Source organism: Herpailurus yagouaroundi, unplaced genomic scaffold, assembly GCF_014898765.1.
Source record: "Herpailurus yagouaroundi ecotype Mexico unplaced genomic scaffold, PumYag 180, whole genome shotgun sequence".
NCBI classification, from domain to species: domain Eukaryota; kingdom Metazoa; phylum Chordata; class Mammalia; order Carnivora; family Felidae; genus Herpailurus; species Herpailurus yagouaroundi.
The window spans coordinates 11,608,054-11,629,946 of record NW_024412411.1 but is presented as its reverse complement, the minus strand read 5'-3'; positions in this window follow the sequence as shown (position 1 = coordinate 11,629,946).

The following is a 21,893-nucleotide window of genomic DNA, read 5'->3' as shown; positions in this document are numbered from 1 at the left end:
TCTTTCTCTGATCGACTAATTTTGCTTAGCATAATACCCTCTAGTTCTATCCACATAGTTGCAAATGGCAAGATGTCATTCTTTTTTTTTTCTTTTTTAGTTTTATTTATTTATTTTTCAATATATGAAATTTATTGTCAAATTGGTTTCCATACAACACCCAGTGCTCATCCCGAAAGGTGCCCTCCTCAATACCCATCACCCACCCTCCCCTCCCTCCCACCCCCCATCAACCCTCAGTTTGTTCTCAGTTTTTAGTAGTCTCTTATGCTTTGGCTCTCTCCCACTCTAACCTCTTTTTTTTTTTTCCTTCCCCTCCCCCATGGGTTCCTGTTAAGTTTCTCAGGATCCACATAAGAGTGAAACCATATGGTATCTGTCTTTCTCTGTATGGCTTATTTCACTTAGCATCACACTCTCCAGTTCCATCCACGTTGCTACAAAGGGCCATATTTCATTCTTTCTCATTGCCACGTAGTACTCCATTGTGTATATAAACCACAATTTCTTTATCCATTCATCAGTTGATGGACATTTAGGCTCTTTCCATAATTTGGCTATTGTTGAGAGTGTTGCTATAAACATTGGGGTACAAGTGCCCCTATGCATCAGTACTCCTGTATCCCTTGGGTAAATTCCTAGCAGTGCTATTGCTGGGTCATAGGGCAGGTCTATTTTTAATTTTCTGAGGAACCTCCACATTGTTTTCCAGAGTGGCTGCACCAGTTGGCATTCCCACTAACAGTGCAAGAGGGTTCCCGAATCTCCACACCCTCTCCAGTATCTATAGTCTCCTGATTTGTTCATTTTGGCCACTCTGACTGGCGTGAGGTGATATCTGAGTGTGGTTTTGATTTATATTTCCCTGATGAGGAGCGACGTTGAGCATCTTTTCATGTGCCTGTTGGCCATCCGGATGTCTTCTTTAGAGAAGTGTCTATTCATGTTTTCTGCCCATTTCTTCACTGGGTTATTTGTTTTTCGGGTGTGGAGTTTGGTGAGCTCTTTATAGATTTTGGATACTAGCCCTTTGTCCGATATGTCATTTGCAAATGTCTTTTCCCATTCCGTTGGTTGCCTTTTAGTTTTGTTGGTTGTTTCCTTTGCTGTGCAGAAGCTTTTTATCTTCATAAGGTCCCAGTAGTTCATTTTTGCTTTTAATTCCCTTGCCTTTGGGGATGTGTCGAGTAAGAAATAGCTATGGCTGAGGTCAGAGAGGTCTTTTCCTGCTTTCTCCTCTAGGGTTTTGATGGTTTTCTTTCTCACATTCAGGTCCTTTATCCATTTTGAGTTTATTTGTGTGAATGGTGTGAGAAAGTGGTCTAGTTTCAGTCTTCTGCATGTTGCTGTCCAGTTCTCCCAGCACCATTTGTTAAAGAGACTGTCTTTTTTCCATTGGATGTTCTTTCCTGCTTTGTCAAAGATGAGTTGGCCATACGTTTGTGGGTCTAGTTCTGGGGTTTCTATTCTATTCCATTGGTCTATGTGTCTGTTTTTGTGCCAATACCATGCTGTCTTGATGATGACAGCTTTGTAGTAGAGGCTAAAGTCTGGGATTGTGATGCCTCCTGCTTTGGTCTTCTTCTTCAAAATTACTTTGGCTATTCGGGGCCTTTTGTGGTTCCATATGAATTTTAGGATTGCTTGTTCTAGTTTCGAGAAGAATGCTGGTGCAATTTTGATTGGGATTGCATTGAATGTGTAGATAGCTTTGGGTAGTATTGACATTTTGACAATATTTATTCTTCCAATCCATGAGCAGGGAATGTCTTTCCATTTCTTTAAATCTTCTTCAATTACCTTCATAAGCTTACTATAGTTTTCAGCATACAGATCCTTTACATCTTTGGTTAGATTTATTCCTAGGTATTTTATGCTTCTTGGTGCAATTGTGAATGGGATCAGTTTATTATTTGTCTTTTGTTGCTTCATTGTTAGTGTATAAGAATGCAACTGATTTCTGTACATTGATTTTGTATCCTGCAACTTTGCTGAATTCATGTATCAGTTCTAGCAGACTTTTGGTGGAGTCTGTCGGATTTTCCATGTATAATATCATGTCATCTGCAAAAAGCGAAAGCTTGACTTCATCTTTGCCAATTTTGATGCCTTTGATTTCCTTTTGTTGTCTGATTGCTGATGCTAGAACTTCCAGCACTATGTTCAACAACAGCGGTGAGAGTGGGCATCCCTGTCGTGTTCCTGATCTCAGGGAAAAAGCTCTCAGTTTTTCCCCGTTGAGGATGATGTTAGCTGTGGGCTTTTCATAAATGGCTTTTATGATCTTTAAGTATGTTCCTTCTATCCCGACTTTCTCAAGGGTTTTTATTAAGAAAGGGTGCTGGATTTTGTCAAAGGCCTTTTCTGCATCGATTGACAGGATCATATGGTTTTTCTCTTTTTTTTTGTTAATGTGATGGATCACGTTGATTGATTTGCGAATGTTGAACCAGCCCTGCATCCCAGGAATGAATCCCACTTGATCATGGTGAATAATTCTTTTTATATGCCGTTGAATTCGATTTGCTAGTATCTTATTGAGAATTTTGGCATCCGTATTCATCAGGGATATTGGCCTGTAGTTCTCTTTTTTTACTGGGTCTCTGTCTGGTTTAGGAATCAAAGTAATACTGGCTTCATAGAATGAGTCTGGAAGTTTTCCTTCCCTTTCTATTTCTTGGAATAGCTTGAGAAGGATAGGTATTATCTCTGCTTTAAACGTCTGGTAGAACTCTCCTGGGAAGCCATCTGGTCCTGGACTCTTATTTGTTGGGAGATTTTTGATAACCGATTTAATTTCTTCGCTGGTTATGGGTCTGTTCAAGCTTTCTGTTTCCTCCTGATTGAGTTTTGGAAGAGTGTGGGTGTTCAGGAATTTGTCCATTTCTTCCAGGTTGTCCAATTTGTTGGCATATAATTTTTCATAGTATTCCCTGATAATTGTTTGTATCTCTGAGGGATTGGTTGTAATCATTCCATTTTCATTCATGATTTTACCTATTTGGGTCATCTCCCGTTTCTTTTTGAGAAGCCTGGCTAGAGGTTTGTCAATTTTGTTCATTTTTTCAAAAAACCAACTCTTGGTTTCGTTGATCTGCTCTACAGTTTTTTTAGATTCTATATTGTTTATTTCTGCTCTGATCTTTATTATTTCTCTTCTTCTGCTGGGTTTAGGCTGCCTTTGCTGTTCTGCTTCTATTTCCTTTAGGTGTGCTGTTAGATTTTGTATTTGGGATTTTTCTTGTTTCTTGAGATAGGCCTGGATTGCAATATATTTTCCTCTCAGGACTGCCTTCGCTGCATCCCAAAGCGTTTGGATTGTTGTATTTTCATTTTCGTTTGTTTCCATATATTTTTTAATTTCTTCTCTAATTGCCTGGTTGACCCACTCTTTCGTTAGTAGGGTGTTCTTTAACCTCCATGCTTTTGGAGGTTTTCAAGACTTTTTTCTGTGGTTGATTTCAAGCTTCATAGCATTGTGGTCTGAAAGTATGCATGGTATGATTTCAATTCTTGTAAACTTAGGAAGGGCTGTTTTGTGACCCAGTATATGATCTATCTTGGAGAATGTTCCATGTGCACTCGAGAAGAAAGTATATTCTGTTGCTTTGGGATGCAGAGTTCTAAATATATCTGTCAAGTCCATCTGATCCAATGTGTCATTCAGGGCCCTTGTTTCTTTATTGACCGTGTGTCTAGATGATCTATCCATTTCTGTAAGTGGGGTGTTAAAGTCCCCTGCAATGACCACATTCTTATCAATAAGGTTGCTTGTGTTTATGAGTAATTGTTTTATATATTTGGGCGCTCCGGTATTCGGCGCATAGACATTTATAATTGTTAGCTCTTCCTGATGGATAGACCCTGTCACTATTATATAATGTCCTTCTTCATCTCTTGTTACAGCCTTTAATTTAAAGTCTAGTTTGTCTGATATAAGTATGGCTACTCCAGCTTTCTTTTGGCTTCAGGTAGTATGATAAATACTTCTCCATCCCCTCACTCTCAATCTAAAGGTGTCCTAAGGTCTAAAATGAGTCTCTTGTAGACAGCAAATAGATGGGTCTTGTTTTTTTATCCATTCTGATATCCTATGTCTTTTGGTTGGTGCATTTAATCCATTTGCATTCAGTGTTATTATAGAAAGATACGGGTTTAGAGTCATTGTGATGTCTGTATGTTTTATGCTTGTAGTGATGTCTCTGGTACTTTGTCTCACAGGATCCCCCTTAGGATCTCTTGTAGGCCTGGTTTAGTGGTGGCAAATTCCTTCAGTTTTTGTTTATTTGGGAAGACCTTTATCTCTCCTTCTATTCTAAATGACAGACTTGCTGGATAAAGGATTCTCGGCTGCATATTTTTTCTGTTCAGCACATTGTAGAGCTCGTGCCAATCCTTTCTGGTGTGCCAAGTTCCAAAATAGAGATCAGTCACGAGTCTTATAGGTCTCCCTTTATATGTGAGGGCACGTTTATCCCTTGCTGCTTTCAGAATTTTCTCTTTATCCTTGTATTTTGCCAGTTTCACTATGATATGTCGTGCAGAAGATCGATTCAAGTTACCTCTGAAGGGAGTTCTCTGTGCCTCTTGGGTTTCAATGCCTTTTCCCTTCCCCAGATCCGGGAAGTTCTCAGGTATTATTTCTTCAAGTACCCCTTCAGCACCTTTCCTTCTCTCTTCCTCCTCTGGGATACCAATGATGCGTATATTATTTCTTTTTATTGTATCACTTAGTTCTCTAATTTTCCCCTCATACTCCTGGATGTTTTTATCTCTCTTTTTCTCAGTTTCCTCTTTTTCCATAACTTTGTCTTCTAGTTCACCTATTCTCTCCTTTGTCTCTTCAATCTGAGCCATCGTCGTTTCCATTTTATTTTGCATTTCATTTAAAGTGTTTTTCAGCTCCTCCTGGCTGTTCCTGAGTCCCTTGATCTCTGTAGCAAGAGATTCTCTGCTGTCCTCTATACTGTTTTCAAGCCCAGCAATTAATTTTATGACTATTATTCTAAATTCACTTTCTGTTATATTATTTAAATCCTTTTTGATCAGTTCATTGGCTGTTGTTATTTCCTGGAGATTCTTTTGAGGGGAATTCTTCCGTTTGGTCATTTTGGATAGTCCCTGGAGTGGTGCAGACCTGCAGGGCACTTCCCCTGTGCTGTGGTGTATGACTGGAGTTGTTGGGTGGGGCCGCAGTCAGCCCTGATGTCTGCCACCAGCCCACCGCTGGGGCCACAGTCAGACTGGTGTGTGCCTTCTCTTCCCCTCTCCTAGGGGTGGGATTCACTGTGGGGTGGCGTGGCCCGTCTGGGCTACTTGCACACTGCCAAGCTTGTGGTGCTGGGGATCTGGTGTATTAGCTCGGGTGGGTAGGCAAGGTGCACGGGGGCAGGAGGGGCAGGCTTCTCCTTAGGTGATCCACTTCAGGAGGGGCCCTGTGGCAGCGGGAGGGAGTCAGACCCGCTCCTGGAGGGGTGGCTCTGCAGAAGCACAGCGTTGGGTGTTTGCGCGGAGCAAGCAAGTTCCCTGGCAGGAACTGGTTCTCTTTGGGATTTTGGCTGGGGGATGGGCAAGGGAGATGGCGCTGGTGAGAGCCTTTGTTCCCCAACAAACTGAGCTCTGTCCTCCCGGGGCTCAGCAGCTCTCCCTCCCTTTGTCCTCCAGCCTTCCCGCTTTCCGAGCAGAGCTGTTAACTTATGACCTCCCAGATGTTAAGTCTCGCTTGCTGTCGGAACACACTCAGTCGGCCCCTCCGCTTTTGCAAGCCAGACTCGGGGGCTCTGCTTGGCTGGCAGGCTGCCCCTCCGCCCTGGCTCCCTCCCGCCAGTCTGTGCAGCTCGCACCGCCTCACCGCCCTTCCTACCCTCTCCCGTGGGCTTCTCATCTGAGCTTGGCTCTGGAGACTCTGTTCTGCTAGTCTTCTGGTGGTTTTCTGGGTTATTTGGGCAGGTGTAGGTGGAATGTAAGTGATCAGCAGGACCCGCGGTGAGCCCAGCGTCCTCCTAAGCCACCATTTTCCCTTCTATCTCCAACATGTCATTCTTTTTGATTGCCATGTAATACTCCAGTGTATGTATATACCACATCTTCTTTATCCATTCATCCATCGAGGGACATTTGAGCTCTTTCCATACTTTGGCTATTGTTGATAGTGCTACTATAAACATTTCCATCTCCTTACTTGTCAATCTGCAGGTGTCCACACATCTAAAATAAGTCTCTCTTATAGGCAACGTATACATGGAACTTGTGTTTTTTATCCCTTCTTATACCCTGTGTCTTTTGATTGGGGCATTTGGTCCATTTACATTCAGACTGATTATTGAAAGATAGGGATTTAGTGTCATTGTGTTACTCTAGGTTTCATGCTTATAGTGATGTTTCTGGTCCTTTGCAGTCTTTGTAGCATTCCACTCAGAGTCCCCATTAGTATATCTTGCAGGGCTGGTTAAGTGATCATGAACTCCTTCAGTTTTTGTTTGTCTGGGAAAGCCTTTATCTCTCCTTTTATTCTGAATGACAGCCTTGCTGGATAAAGCGTTCTTGGCTGCATATTTTTCTATTCAGTGCATTGAAAATTTCCTTCTACTCCCTTCTGGCCTGCCAAGTTTCAGTGGACAGATCTAGTAGTAACCTTATGTGTTTACGCTTGTAGGTTAAAGCCCATTTATCCCTAGCTGCTTGCAGAATTCTCTATCTTTGTATTTTGCCAGTTTTGCTATGATATGTCATGGTGTTGACATGTCTCTTTTTGTTGATTTTGAAAGGAGTTCTCTGTGCCTCTTGGACTTGGATGCCTGTTTCCTTCCCCCGATTAGGAAAGTTCTCAGCTATAATTTTTTCAAATAAACCTTCTGCCCCTTTCTTTGTTTTTTCCTCTTCTGGAACTCCTATGATATGGATATTAGTTCATTTTTTAATCATTTAGGTCTCTAATTCTCCCCCAGTGGTCTAGTAGTTTCCTTTCCCTCTTTTTTTTTCAGCTTTATCATTTTCCATACTTTAATCTTCTATTTCACCTATTCTCTCCTCTGCTTCCTCCTTCTTTGCTGTCACCTTATCTATTTTATTTTGCATCTCATTTTTAGCATTTCTTAATTCATCATGACTATTTCTTAGGTCTTTGATCTCTGAGATCATGATCAATAGTCATGATCTTAATTCATCATGACTATTTCTTAGGTCTTGAATCTAAGAGTAGATTCACTGTTGTCTTGTATGCTTTTTTCAAGCCCAGTTATTAGTCTTATGACTGTTATTCTAAATTCTTGTTCAGATATATTATTTATATCTGGTTTGAGCAATTCTCTGGCTGTCATTTTTTCCTGGAATTTCTTTTGAGTGGAATTCTTCTGTTTCATCATTTTGACTAGATTTCCGTCTTTTATTTGTTTTTAATAGCTTGTTATATGTCCTGCACCTACAACTACTACCATATTCAAAAGGGGTCATACACAGTCAAGGGTCTGGCACTTCAGGAAGTGTTTTTGGAGTGTGTTATGTGTACTGTATTGCTGCATATTTGGCTGCTTTATCCCATTGGTCAATCCTGTACAAAGCTCCTCCTTGCTGTTAGTGGTAGATTGTTTGGGCCTTCTAACAGGTGTGCTTTGATTTGTTTGTTGAAGTAACCCTTGAAAAAATGGAAAGAGCAGGGGACCTGATCCCATACAAAGAGAAAAATGAAAGAGTCAGAAAAAAAAAAGACCAAGCAGAGAATCAAAGAAACTATAAGGCTTAATCCAGAAAGAGAAGAAAATAAATAAGAAGATACAGAAAAGGTATAAAAAGAATAGAATTAAAATGCCCGATTAAACAAATAAACAAAACAGAGAAATAAAGGGGAAAAAAGAGTGTGTATATATATGTATATATATCCAATTCCAAAGGGGGGGAAAGAAAAAACAGAGGGTACAAGGAAAAGAAGGGAAAAGAGAAGCAAAGAAAAGAAAAGAAAAGAGAAAAAAAAAGTAACAGACTAACATACAAAACTGTAGGACACTTGTCTTTTGGTATCTAGGACCAGTGGCTATACTGGTCTGGAGGAGAGGCCATCTGGTTCATTCAGTCAGTCCCGCTTTAGTAGATAAGCGGTTGCCAGGCACAGAGGGGCGGGGGTTTGGTGTAAGCAGGTCCTGCCTCCCATGAGGGCTGCTGAGCTGTTCCTGAAGCCCCATCCTGTTAGTGATGTGGAGGAAAGACACCCCAGTGTCTTCTCCTGGACCAGGTGTCCCAAACCACGCTCTTCAGGCAGCCCTTACAGAGCAGTATGGATGGTTAGCTTGTCCTGCTCCACAGTCTCCACGCCTCTTAGGCGTTGGTCTGGGATTCAAAACCCAATGTTTTAAAGGATCCCACACTGCCTAGATGCAGTTCTGTGGTAGCATCACTCTTCTCATCCCAGAAGGAGTTTCTGACTGGCGCCCATAGGGTATTTTTTTCTTGGGGACACAATATACCCTCTTCCCACAGTACTCAAGGTAAGGGACTGTTTTCTCTAAGAGTACCTCGAGATGGCTACTGTGCCTGGAGCTGACTCCCCCCCCCCCCCCCCCCGAGGTGTGTGAATACAGTGGCGGCTCCAGTCTGAAGAAAGTCGCTCTCCCCTGGAATCTCCGATCTCTAGCTCTTAAGGCTGTTGGCAAAGTAGAAACCTGTACTCTCTGTATTTCTTGTTCCCCAGTTCATGGTCCGGAGAGGTGTTTTCTCTTGTCCTAACATAATACTGCCCTTGAACAGCCTCTTTTTCTCTCACTTTTGTCTCTCCACAGAAGGAATTCCCTTCCCTCCAGGCTATGCAACCTTTTTATCTCTTTTAATTCTCATGCATGAACCTCTGTCCCTCCAAGCTATCTCTATCCACTTGTGGAGATTTTTCTGCCACTCTGCAGACTGATTTCCTGGGTATTCCAAGTGTTCTGACCTAAATACAGCTGTGTTTGAGGGACAAGGTAAATCCCACTTCTCCACCATCTTAACTCCTCCCCCTCCATTATGTTTTTAAGATAGCTCCAACCTACATAGTTTGAAATTCAAAAGGAAAGTACGAATGCCTTTTCTCTGTCACTCAAGTAGAATACCCAGGATCAGCTCATTTATCCTGATTCATTTGGCTCAAGTCACATGTTTATCCCTCAGGTAATGACTGGGTACAGAATAACAGACTAGGCCTCATCATCTGATCCTGGATCCTGGAGACTCTTTCTGAAGCATGTGGTCTAATAATGGAAAATGGAATCCCCAAATATGAATCAGTTTGAATGGATTCTTGGTCACCAAGAAACAACAAATATCTACAATATTTTCTCACTATAAAGAGCTTGATTGAAAATGAACCACGGTAACTTTCAAACCTCTAGAATCTCAAGATTGATGGAAAAGACCAAAAATTCTTTTTGTCTATGAGAGCATGACCCAGAAAAGTATGGGGCAAGTGACAGTTTGCTATGACTTTCCACTCACTTTTTTTTTTTATCCATTTTCTCTTATGCTTCTCTGAGATACAAAACATCTTTTATGGCTTGAAGACAACTTCCCATTTGTTGAAAGATTGATCTTTTCAGTTTTCAGTCTTGGTGAGGGTATATCAAGCTTTAAAACAGGACTGAAGCTACTCATTTCTTTTTATGGATAATTAACTCCTACAAAATAGGATTTATGCAAAGTAGGGAATCTAATTCTGGGTATAGAATCATTTTCTTCAATGGACCAAGATCAAATTTCTTCTCTTTCAACTTGCGGTTTTGAAAATAGTCCAATGAAGACTTAAACTCTGCAGTCTATAATGACAAATAATAACCAGAAAATTAAGTGGCATACAAACTTCTATGACATTTACTCTGTTTCTGAGAATGTTTCATTGAGGCATTATCAGTTGTATTTTTGAGGACCTCGGGAAATTTCTGTGCCTAGATCTTTCTAGGACCATGGGGATTGGTCAAGCTTATTATACTTATGTATCTCAAAAGACATGTCATTCAAATGATGGAGCATCAAATTTAGAAGGGACTTGATATTCCTGCTCTGTATGCTTTTTGTAAGCATCACACAAAATGTGGGGGCCATATTCATCAATTGTTCAGAGTAAGTCTAATGTTGAACTAAAGGAGCTATACATGTACCGTTGTTTCTAGAGGCCATCTAGTTTACAGTCAGATTTGTACATGACTATAAGTTCTGCCATTTAGAATATTTGTCCTTTGGGCAAGTTACCCAACCTCCAGTTTTCTCCTCTTTAAAACAGATTAATAATGATTTTAAAAAATATATTTTTGTCACAGGGTATATGTACATGTAATGTTAGAAATTTCAAAATTATATTCTCAACTTTTTTCAGTGTTAAAACCATTATATGGGTCATATTTCAAATGTAGTAAAATTCAGTAGAAGCAAAACTGTTCCTCTCATAGATATAAACCAGAGTATAGTCACTTCCTCATTTTCACATCTTTGGCACAAGGCCAACACCATTGTCAGTGACTTAATATGTACAGGTGACCTGTCTTCACCTTCTCATCTTCAGTGACCTGTTAGTTTACTCTGCTTTAGACATTCACTCCCATGGTGGTAAGGTGATAATTTGGTCTTTGCAATTGCCTGTAATTGCTTAACAACAACTCTCACTAATTCAAAATTCCCACTTTTTCACCACAAGCTTATCTTTTCTAGTCTCACCTCCTCACCTTGTATCCATTTTCAGCTACAGAAAGACCTTGATTCCACTGACTGTTCTGCCTTAACTCAACCATAAAACCTTTCCTTTATGAATTTTTCTTCTCATTCAGCCCATGATGTCATTATTGAAATAACACTTTTGGTAATGACCTACATTTCCTCTCTGTGCTGTATTTTATCACTGTTCTCTGGTGGAATACCATCCCTGAGTGAACTCAATAAACCCAATCATTTGTTTTCTCCATGCCTACTTCTGAGCAGTTAATGCTCCTAGAGTGATTCCCACTAGATACAGATTTATTCCTTGATAAATTTAAGTTCACCAATCTCACCAAATGGCCCTTGGTATTCCATGGCAACTGTATTATGTTTTTTTTCTTTTGTCAACTGGCTCTTCTCCCCATAATAAATATTTTAAACACTCCTCTGCCCACACTCTCATCAGATGATTTTAGCTCCCATTTGTAATAGAAAAGTATTTAGGTTATCAGAGTGGAGCTGTCTTATTTTTCAATACAAGGTTCAGACCTTCATATATCTGCATGTATCCCATCATTCTTCATTTCTTTTGTAATAGGGAGACTAATAGTATTCCTAGTTTAGGCTAATCCCCCTACTTATGCTTTGCATTCCACTCCCTCTACTTCTCAAAATCTTGTTACTGTTTTTCTTTTATTTGTATTCAACCTCATCTACGAACTAGCTTCTTCTTATTAGCAATAACAATGGCCAACATGGTGTTTACTGTGTGAAAGGCACTGTCTTAAATAATTTATGTAATTAACTCATTACATCCTTATCCTCTAGAATAAATATTATTATTATTCCCATTTTATTGATAAAGAAACTGAGGTATAGGGAGATTAATGGTTTTTCCTGACATCACATAGGTGGTGAATGGTAGAACTTGGATTCGATACCTGACATTCCGGCTTCTGAGTCTTTAATTAGCATGTTATGTTGCATTTTAGATATTCTAAAAAATCCCAGTGCACCATCTCCAATCCTCATCTTAGTTAAAGTCTCAGCAGTCTCAACACTGTTGGCTAAATCTTCCTTCCTGAAATGTCCTCTATTGCCCTTTTATTTTAACATGGAGGTCTCTTTCTTTTCTCCCTTCCTCCTTGACTTTTCACTCTCTCTCTTTCTCTCTGTATTCTAATCCTTTCTGTCCAGCGTGCTAGAGTCCCTCAAGTTTCAGCCCTAGGCTTATTACTCTCATCATTCTATACTTTTTCTACAGACTATTTCATTCACAGTCACAGTTTTAATCGCTGTTTTCAGGTGATAGGTAAATTTATATTTAAAGCTGAGATTATCCACTTGAATTCTAGATCCTTATACTACATTGTCCATTTGCTTTCAAGTCTTCTATATCCCCAAAGTACCTCAAAGTCAACACGTCCAAAAGCAAACTTATGATTCTCCTTCAAACTTAGTCCTTTTCTGTTATTCTCTATGACAGATAATGGCAGTGCTAACCTCAGTTGCAGAAAAAAAAACCCCAAAAAACAGGATCATCCTTGACATCTCCATATGCATCAACCTCCACCTCCAGTCTATTATACAGTCTTACTGGATTTTTCTTCTAAGACTCTTTGAATTGTATACAAATTTCTCTTATTCCTACCACCAATGACCCATTCTAATTCCAAATTAACATTCACCTGGACTACTGTAAGAATTTTGTTACTGGTCTAATACATATACTTCACCTTCATCCTTTTTATTCTCTGTACCCACAAAGATGTGTGAAAGCACAGATCTAATCACGTTATCCTGTCACTTCCAACTTCATTGGCTTCACAAATTTCTTTGAATAATGACAAAAATCCTTCCATATTTACAAGGTGTTGCAAAATCTGATCCTTACGTACATCGCAGGCTCAGTTTGTACTGCCTTCATCCTCACACTCAGCATGCCAGCCATCTTGGCCTTCTTTCAGTCCCTTATATTCACTGTTTTCTCTCTTGCTACGTATTCTTTGCTCATTGTGCCCTTTCCACTTGGAATGCTCGTTTCTCATCTGTGTGCCTGATTAATTCATCTTTCTGAGTTCTGTACACATGTCCCTTCCTCAGAGAGGTCACCCTGCTGAAGCCTGATTTTTCAATTATAGGTGCATAGGAACTATAGAAGTATAGAAGCCTATGGTTACAAATTCATAATCAATTTTTGAGATTATGAGTAATTTCTCTTTCCTAAGAGACTATAAACTTCATGAAGGCGGAGAATCATGCCTATTTTTGCTATTTTATTTCTAGTATCTGGCTTAATATGTGAACATATGCAAAGCACTCAGTAAATCTTAATGAAGTTGTGTATAAAGTTTTGAAGATATAAAATGAACAAGATATGGTTTTTAGACTCAAGAAGAACCTAGAGTATGGAGACTGCCACATAAACAAAATGAGGCAATTCCTAGGATATCCACAAAATTCTTTGTGAATATTAAGGTTGTGCTTGTGTCTGGGAAGGTGTGTATATCTGAGACATAACTAGTTATTTAAAAAAGTTCAAAGAGGATGTAATATTTGAGTTATCTTGAAGGAAGAATGGGATTCAAAAGTGAGCATTCATACTAGGACCAGCTCTGTTATGTGAAGTGTTAGGTAGAGAGGTAAAATTATCAACCAGAGTTAGAAATCAGAGCCAAACTAAGGAAGGAGGGGGGTATTGATACTTTGTACCAATGGACATGAGAAGAATCAAGATGTCATCAACTGAATAATGCTAGAAACAAATGTGGTCAGAAATGGGGTGGAAAAAATACTGAATTCCTCAATAATAACTTTTTGCCATAAGAGCTCTTTAAATAATATACCATTTTCTACATGATCCTTTTTTTCAGTGTAACAACTTTTTCATTCTCCAACCCACTCCAACCATAAGCACAGCATCATATATTAATGTGAGCTATTACTAATAATATAAAATTCTATTGAAAAAGAAATCTTATGAGAAATATAATTTATACTCCAGTTCTACCATAGGACTGTATTTGATTTGATTAATCTATCATTACTGATTTAATTGGTAGTCTCCACAAATAACATAAGTAATACTGGGTGTGGTTGAACAGATAGAAGAGGTTTGCTGAGTTCTCCAGGTAGACAGTGATGTTGGGAAGAAGCACTAGTGAGGAAATAAGTTGACAAACATAATTCTGAAAAGAACATAAAAAATTATATTAGAGAGACTCGAAGGGATGACCATTGTCTCTTGGTCAACTAATTATATTCTTAGTTGCTTGCAAAATGATAAAAATAGGATTTTTTTCCATTGCGATGGAAAATGACTTTAATTTTTAAATATCAATATCCTTTAATCACAGTAGTTTTAGACTTTAATTGGCAGGCCTTACTTTGCACTGACAATCCTAAAACAGTGGCCTTGTAAGAATTTTTGCTGGCACGTTAGGCCACCATGTCAGACATGACTGGTCATATATACCTGGAGAGACCATTGATTCTTTGAAATGTTGGAGAAGGAAACTTTACTATTAGAGCATGGTCAGTGTTGTCTTGGGTTGACACTTTTTTGGTCAATTGCCATTGTTTTTGTCAGAATTTTTACTTTCTTTTTCTTATATTTTTTTCTGTAGTGCTAAATTATTTTTCAATTGAAAATTGAGGAAAAGTAGGTTAAAAATTTTAAGTATTTAAAAGTTTTTAAATATTTTGAGAGCTTTTAGTTTAAGCTTGTACATAATTCATGCATATTTTACCTTTGTCACTAAGGCAAAGACAACAATAGTTTTTCTCACTGTTCACAGTCTGTCTACATAATTTTTGGGTGGACTTTTTTACTCAGGTTTCTCTTATATTATTTAGGATGTAGAATGAAATAGGAAAGAAAAGTATATATGATAAAAATGAAAAGACGAGACTTTTTTACAAAATTTTGCCATTATATTCTTGTTAGGTCTTCAAATACTTGACAACTTGACAACTAAAATTCAGAATTTTATTCTGAATGCTGTTTCCTTTTAAATTTATCAAGGCAGAAAGAAGAAACCAATTAGCTTGGTTATTTATTTTTATTTCTCTTTTCATAGAACTCATTTATTCCAAATAATCTCTTAAAAGCTTTTTCCATATTCTAAAAAAGAAAGTTGTTATTGAAAAGCTTAATTCATATTATTACAGCTGGCATAATTTTATTAGATAGTTGTCATTCGTGGTATAATAAAATAGTATGCCTGCTTTCTCAAATAAGGGATTGATATCGATGAGAGGGTCTTAAGCTTTTTCACTAGAGTTCCCTCAATGGCAGACCATAGTGAGGCTCTTCCCTATTTCCTGCCTCCAAGACTCAGATTTCATCCTATGAATACATGAAATTTATTTTGAAGTTTCCAGTTTATCTTCAAAATGTAGGCAAACTTTGAATTCTACTTGAATAATATGCCAATTTTGAAATTAATATGAATTTCTAGGTACAGGAAGAATCACCCCATTTATGTTGCAGGCCTTTTTATTCCTTGTGAATTATCATATCAGTTTTTGTAGGCAGCCATATTCCAGTTTAGAAGCTGGTGTGAGAGAGGGAACCCAAAGAGAATTGACCAGAGAACTTTCATCTCTACTCATCTCTGATAATTTAGGTCAAAATTTGCCAAATTTTTTGGTGTTATATGCTTCCTTCATAGTCTATTGAGGGTGCTTTTTTTTTTTTTAATTTTTTTTTTCAACATTTATTTATTTTTGGGACAGAGAGAGACAGAGCATGAATGGGGGAGGGGCAGAGAGAGAGGGAGACACAGAATCGGAAACAGGCTCCAGGCTCTGAACCATCAGCCCAGAGCCCGACGCGGGGCTGGAACTCACGGACCACGAGATCGTGACCTGGCTGAAGTCGGACGCTTAACCGACTGCGCCACCCAGGCGCCCCGAGGGTGCATTTTTAATCAATATGTGTAAAGGTTTATGGACATTTTGTAGAGCCTGAAACATGATTTTACTATTGTAAATGATTTTGATGGTTTATAGTCATTTTGTATTCGCTTTTATGGCACATTGCTAGATGATTAAATCTATGTTAAACTCTTAAAAAGTGATATGAAATATGACTTATGTTCTTGAGAAACATATTATTTAGAGAGATAGAAACATAAATAGATAATTTCTAAATGATAAGAATTGTGTTCATAGGGAGAAATGCAAAGGTGGCCTTGCGAGCCTAGGAGAGTAGGGTTCAGCCAACTCTGGTATTATCAAAATGGCATCTATGAATTAAACCCTAAAAAGTTTCTCCAGAATACATGGAGTATTCATTTTTCATACCAAAGGCAGTTCTTTATGCAGTTCTTTATCACTTTATCTGGAAGTACTTGCTCTGTATCCTGCCCTAGAACACAAGCTTGATGAAGTATAATGCCTGGCATGTAGTAAGAATTCAATAAAATTTGTTGAATATATCTTGAAGATATTTTTTCCACAAATTATATTTATTGAGTAACTATAGTTTTCCATTTTTTTTTTTATTGAGGACCTATATAACAGGGCATGAATTAAAATCAGTCTTAATTACTCACTAGTCAGACAAAGCTTCTGGTCAGTATGATAATGTTAACATGACTAGACACATGTGATATTCTTGATTTAAAGTTCCCAGTGCCTCTGTTCTTTTTGGGAGTCTAGATATCTAAGGGATCCATGAGGCCAGACCAAAGGATGAGTATATCTTACTCATATTTGAAAGCGAGGAAGAGATGAACAACACAGTATATTTAGGAAGGATCATTGAGGGGCAGAGTTGCAGGACTAACATGGCCAACAGGCTTAAAAGACAAGGAGGGCCTGGACTGAAGAGGCCTCACACCTAGAAAAGCTCTTTCTTAAGAACCTTTGATTCTCTTTTTGGGAAAAAAAAAAAACAAACCTGACATATAAATCTCATTCTTAGTTTTCATTTTATATGGGGAGGCATTACAGAAGAAATTGTGGAAGGTAAGTCTTGAATCATGTGTAGAAGTCTGGCAAACAGTCAAAGAAGGGCAAGTGTATGAGCCCAATCAGCATGCTCTACTCACAGATGGCAAGTGGTATAATGTGCCTGGGCTGTGGAAGATGCAGAAGTGATGTGGGGGCAGGAATGACTTAGATTTAAAGTCTAAGCATGAAGTCTGTCTGTTGTTCAAGTAGTGTTGCTGTCTGGGTTTCTTCAGTGTTCCTGGATGGTGTTCTACATAGTAAATGTTGACTATATTATTTCCTTGCTGGGAAACTAAAGATTAAATTTTTACCTTTTTGTCGCCAGATTACTGTCACTTTTGATAAATTAGAGAAAAGTTAGCTCTAGCTTTAGTTATAAAACTTAAGGACCTTAACCATAAACAGCACATAGTTCATTTTGCAATATTAATATTGCATCACTTTCTGATTAGAGTTATAAAACACAATTTGGACACAATCCAAAAAAATAAAAGGCCAGAGAGAAAAATAATTACCTAAAGTCTAATCACCTTGATATAATTACTCTTTATCACTTTTTTTCTGATTATGAGCATGATATATATTTGTTGAAAAAATTGTCTTCCTTTCTTGAAAACTCCTTGAATGTATTTCTCCTGTGAAACCTTTGATTACCCAAGGGGTCATTAATCTGTCTTTCTATTATGGTACACTTATATCATGTATTCACATTGATTATGAATTTATTATTCAGTACTCTAGCATTTTTTTTCTCTGTCTTTCCCACTAAATTGTGCTTTTCCAAGGCAAAGGCCTTGACATATTTGTGTTCTCTGCATGAAGACACTGTGCTTGGTACATATTAGTCTCCAGTAATTGCTCCCAAATGTATGAATGGTCATCAGTTTATAAATAACAGTATGTTATATCATGAAGGTCAAGAAAATAGGCTTGCATATTTTTCATATTCATTCATTTAATATTTTGTATATTTATTGAAAAAGTAATTGTGATTATTAGATAACATTGGAATCAAATTGCATTAATTTTTATTGCCTGGCACAGACTTTAAAAGCTTGAAATTAAGATAAATTTACACTTGTAGTAATATGGAAAATTTATATAGAAGTTATTTTTAAATGCTGAACTTGATAAGTTCAAGAGGTCAAGATTACTATACATGTTAAATAATGTCTTTCAGGTCTTGGACCATACATTTCTGTTTTTAAAAATTTTAATTTCTGTTTTCACTGTCATATGTTTCTTTGTTGTGACTCTTCCTATTCCTTATGAGGAAGTTGTGTATGTTAAAGAGGTCACTGTTTTTATTCTAATTGAAGTTTTGTTTATTTATTTATATTTTTAATTTTTTAGACAGAGAGAGTGGGGGAGAGAGGCAGAAGGAGAGAGAGAATATTTTTTTTAATTTTTCAAAATTTTAAATTTACATCCAACTTAGTTGGCATATAATGCAGTAACGATTTCAGGAGTAGATTCCAGTGATTCGTCTCCTATGTATAACACCAGTGCTCATCCCAACAAGTGTCTTCCTTAATGCCCTTCACACATTTAGCCCACCCCTTCCCCCTACACAGCCCTCCAGCAACCCTGTTTGTTCTCTACATTGTAGAGTCTCTTATGTTTTGTACCCCTCCCTGTTTTTATATTATTTTTGCTTCCCCTCTCTTATGTTTATCTGTTTTGTATATTAAATTCCACATATGAGTGAAGTCATATGATATTTGTGTTTCACTGACTGATTTCATTTAACATAATACCATCTAGTTCCATCCATTTGTTGCAAATGGCAAAATTTCATTCTTTTTTTTAAGTGACAAATTTTTAGATGTCAGTCATAACATTGCCAATTAAAGGTGTCTAAAAAATGCAAGAATTTATATTTTCTGATGCTGGTTGTGTGTGTGTGTGTGTGTGTGTGTGTGCGCGTGCACGTGTGCACATGTGCGTGCACCCTTACATTAAGTTCTCTATAATTGGAACTATTGCACAGATACAATTTTGCATTCTTGCTTTTGACATAAAATTAAGAGTCTCCATTACAGTATATTGTTTCCATACTTGCTCTTTTTAAAGTCTGAATCTTAATTCCCCCAATTTACAACAAATAAACACACAGGTTAACAATTTAAATAATGTTTGTCTTCAGCTCATTAGTTTTGTTCTTTTTCTTTTTTTTTTTTGTAGCTAACCATTGTATTTTATTGGGATAAAACACATAGAATGCATACTATATTCAGCTTTCTACTACTTTATAAAGCACAGCTCTCTGGTTCCAGAAGTATTATTTACACTTGGTTTTTTTTTTTTTTTTTTTTTTTGATTTAGCTTTATTTTTTATTTTTTAAAATTTACATCCAAATTAGTATATAGTGAAGCAATGATTTCAGTAGATTCCTTAATGCCCCTTACCCATTTAGCCCATCCCCCCTCCCACAACCCCTCCAGCAACCTCAGTTTGTTCTCCATATTTATGAGTCTCTTTTATTTTGTCACCCTCCCTGTTTTTATATTATTTTTGCTTCACTTCCCTTATGTACATGTTTTGTCTGTTAAAGTCCTCATATGAGTGAAGTCATAGATTTGTCTTTCTCTAGTTTTGCTTAGCATAATGCCCTCTAGTTCCATCCATGTAGTTGCACACTTGTTCTTCTTTTAAATTACCTTCACTGATCACTCTTGGCCAAGCTTCTGCAATAATTCACGCTTTAGAGTGAATCACTGTCCTAGGTCCTATAGTAATATTGCCCCAAATTTCACTTTCTGTATACACAACTGCTCTAGGAGCAATCTTCACACTCTTTTCAGCCTTCTCTGCCATGCTTTGGACCTTGTCTTATTTCTCGTCCATTTCTGATTTTATTTATTTGAGTCCTTTCTCTCTCTTTGTTGGGTCTGGCTAAATGGCTATCAATTTTATTTTATTTTTTCCAAGAACCAGCTCCTGGTTTCATTGAACTGTTCTTTTGTTTAATTTAGTCATTTCTGCTCTAATCTTTATTATTTCCTTACTTCTACTGGCTTTGGGATTTGTTTGTTCTTCTTTTTCTAGCTTCTTTAGATATATACAAAGTTTGTTTATTTGAGATTTTTTTTTTTAATTTTGTGATGGAGTCCTGTATTGCAATAATCTTCCCTCTTAGAACAAACAGCTTTTGCTGCATCCCAAAGATTTTGGACTATTAAGTTTTCATTTTCATTTGTCTCCATGTATTTTTTTATTTCCTTTTTGATTTCTTGGTTGACCCTTTCATTTTTTAGTAGTATGTTATTTAGCCACCATGTATTTGTGTTCTGTCCAAATTTTTCTTGGATTGACTTCTAGTTTCATATCGTTGTGGTTGGAAAAGATGCATAATGTTATTTTAGTCTTTTTTGAATTTATTGAGATTTGTTTTGTGGCCTAACATGATATATTCTGGAGACTGTTTCTTGCTATTTTTAAGAAATGACAAAACCTATACCCCTTTGTGTAAATATCACTCCTTTATTTAACTGTGGTAAAGCCCATAAAAATAAATTTTGGGCGTTATTGAAACATATAGTAACAGACCTAAAGAAGCCATAACAATTATTTAGTGTGCTTTGGTCTCTTTAAATGATGAGGAACATAAGACTCAAAAGTACTGGATGAGTTATCCAAAGTCACACTAATTTTTAGTGTTAGAGCTATGTCTAGGACACAAATCAGGAGACTACATTATGGATTGTGTAGCTAGGTGCCCCAGTTAAGTGGGGGCTAAGTAGTAAGGTTGGATTCTCTGGGCCTAGATGGATATTATCTCTCTAACTACCCATGTGGCCATCTTGAGCTATCCTGCCCTGTTGCATCTTCTTCTCTCCTATCTAATCCTATCCTACTTTACCATATTCTCTTGTCAATATGCCCATCTCTCTGTCTACTTATATATCATTTATCTATTTAAATAACACTGATTGAGCTGCAATTAAGTGACTTGAGTTTTATGTATATTATCTCACTGAAACTAAAAATTCCTTTGAGATTTTTATAGTTGAAAACATTGAGGCTCAGAGAAAATAAGTAATAAGCAATATGTTGATCCTTTCTTAAATAGCAAGAGATAGACCCACTTGACTCTATCATTCATGTTCTCCATGACTGTTACATCTGGCAGGTTACTCTTACCTGAGGCAGCTCAACTAGCAGCCTTCTCCTTCATTTCATTTAGGTCTTTGCTAAAATATCACTTCCAAAGTGAGGCCTTCTTTGATGACCCTGTTTGCATTTGAGTTATCCTTCCCTATCTACTTTCTTGATTTAGTTTTTCTTTTTAGCATCTATCACTTTATATAACTTTCTTTGTTATTCTTTGCACCTAGAATAATGCTGGCACATATAAGTATTCTTTATGTTAAATGAATTGGATAAGCCAAATTCACACAGTCCTTAGGTGAACCTGAGTTTACACTGGGAGAGATGAGACAGAAACACAAAGTTCATGTTCTGGGAGCCACAAGTAAATCTTGAGGTCTCGTGGTAGCTAAAGGGGAAAAAGGTCAGAAAAGAGCAGCCCAGGAATGAATTCATGGAAGGAAAGGGTCTGGGCTCATTGTTACTAGCAAAGTAGATATTTTTGAGTTGCCTTTGTTGTTTCTTAGAAGCATGATGTCTAGCTGGAAAAAATTCTGTTAAAGAATTGGGGCAGTATGACAGAACGGCAAAACCTGGTTGCTGGCCAAGGTGTAGGTTTTGGAGCATCTAAGCATTACCCAATGAGGGTCCCAGGAGAGGGTATTAGGATTCCATGGGAATGCACTCTTCTTGGGAGAAGCAATATAAATCTCATTGTTCTGTAGAATATTGTCTGTCCAGGGCCATAGTACTTTAGGGTTTGTGAAATATTCCTACCCTCTTTATGCTCAGTGGTTACAGAAGCAGAATTGCAGAATGGGACTTGAACAAACTAGAACTAATCTTGTAGATTCTGGTGGCTGGTTTGCATCTTATTGAGGTCAGGGCCTTGGAGTGTTTTTTTTTTTTTTTTTTTTTTTTATGTGGAAGCCAGTAGACTAGATGATGAGGGCTTGAGCAGTAGGATTGCGTGTTGTGCAGCAGATTACACATTTGATATTCCAGAGACAAGTTCATTGAAAGCGTTATTCCACTTGACAGAACAGCACTTGTGTAGAGCTGCCAGATTTGATGCTATAAAGGAAACATAGCACTCTGGAAATAAATTACACTTTGTATTAACTGAATGATATATTAATCTTTTCCACCATTGAAGCAGGAGGGAGAATGAGCAGTGAATGTTAACACAGCA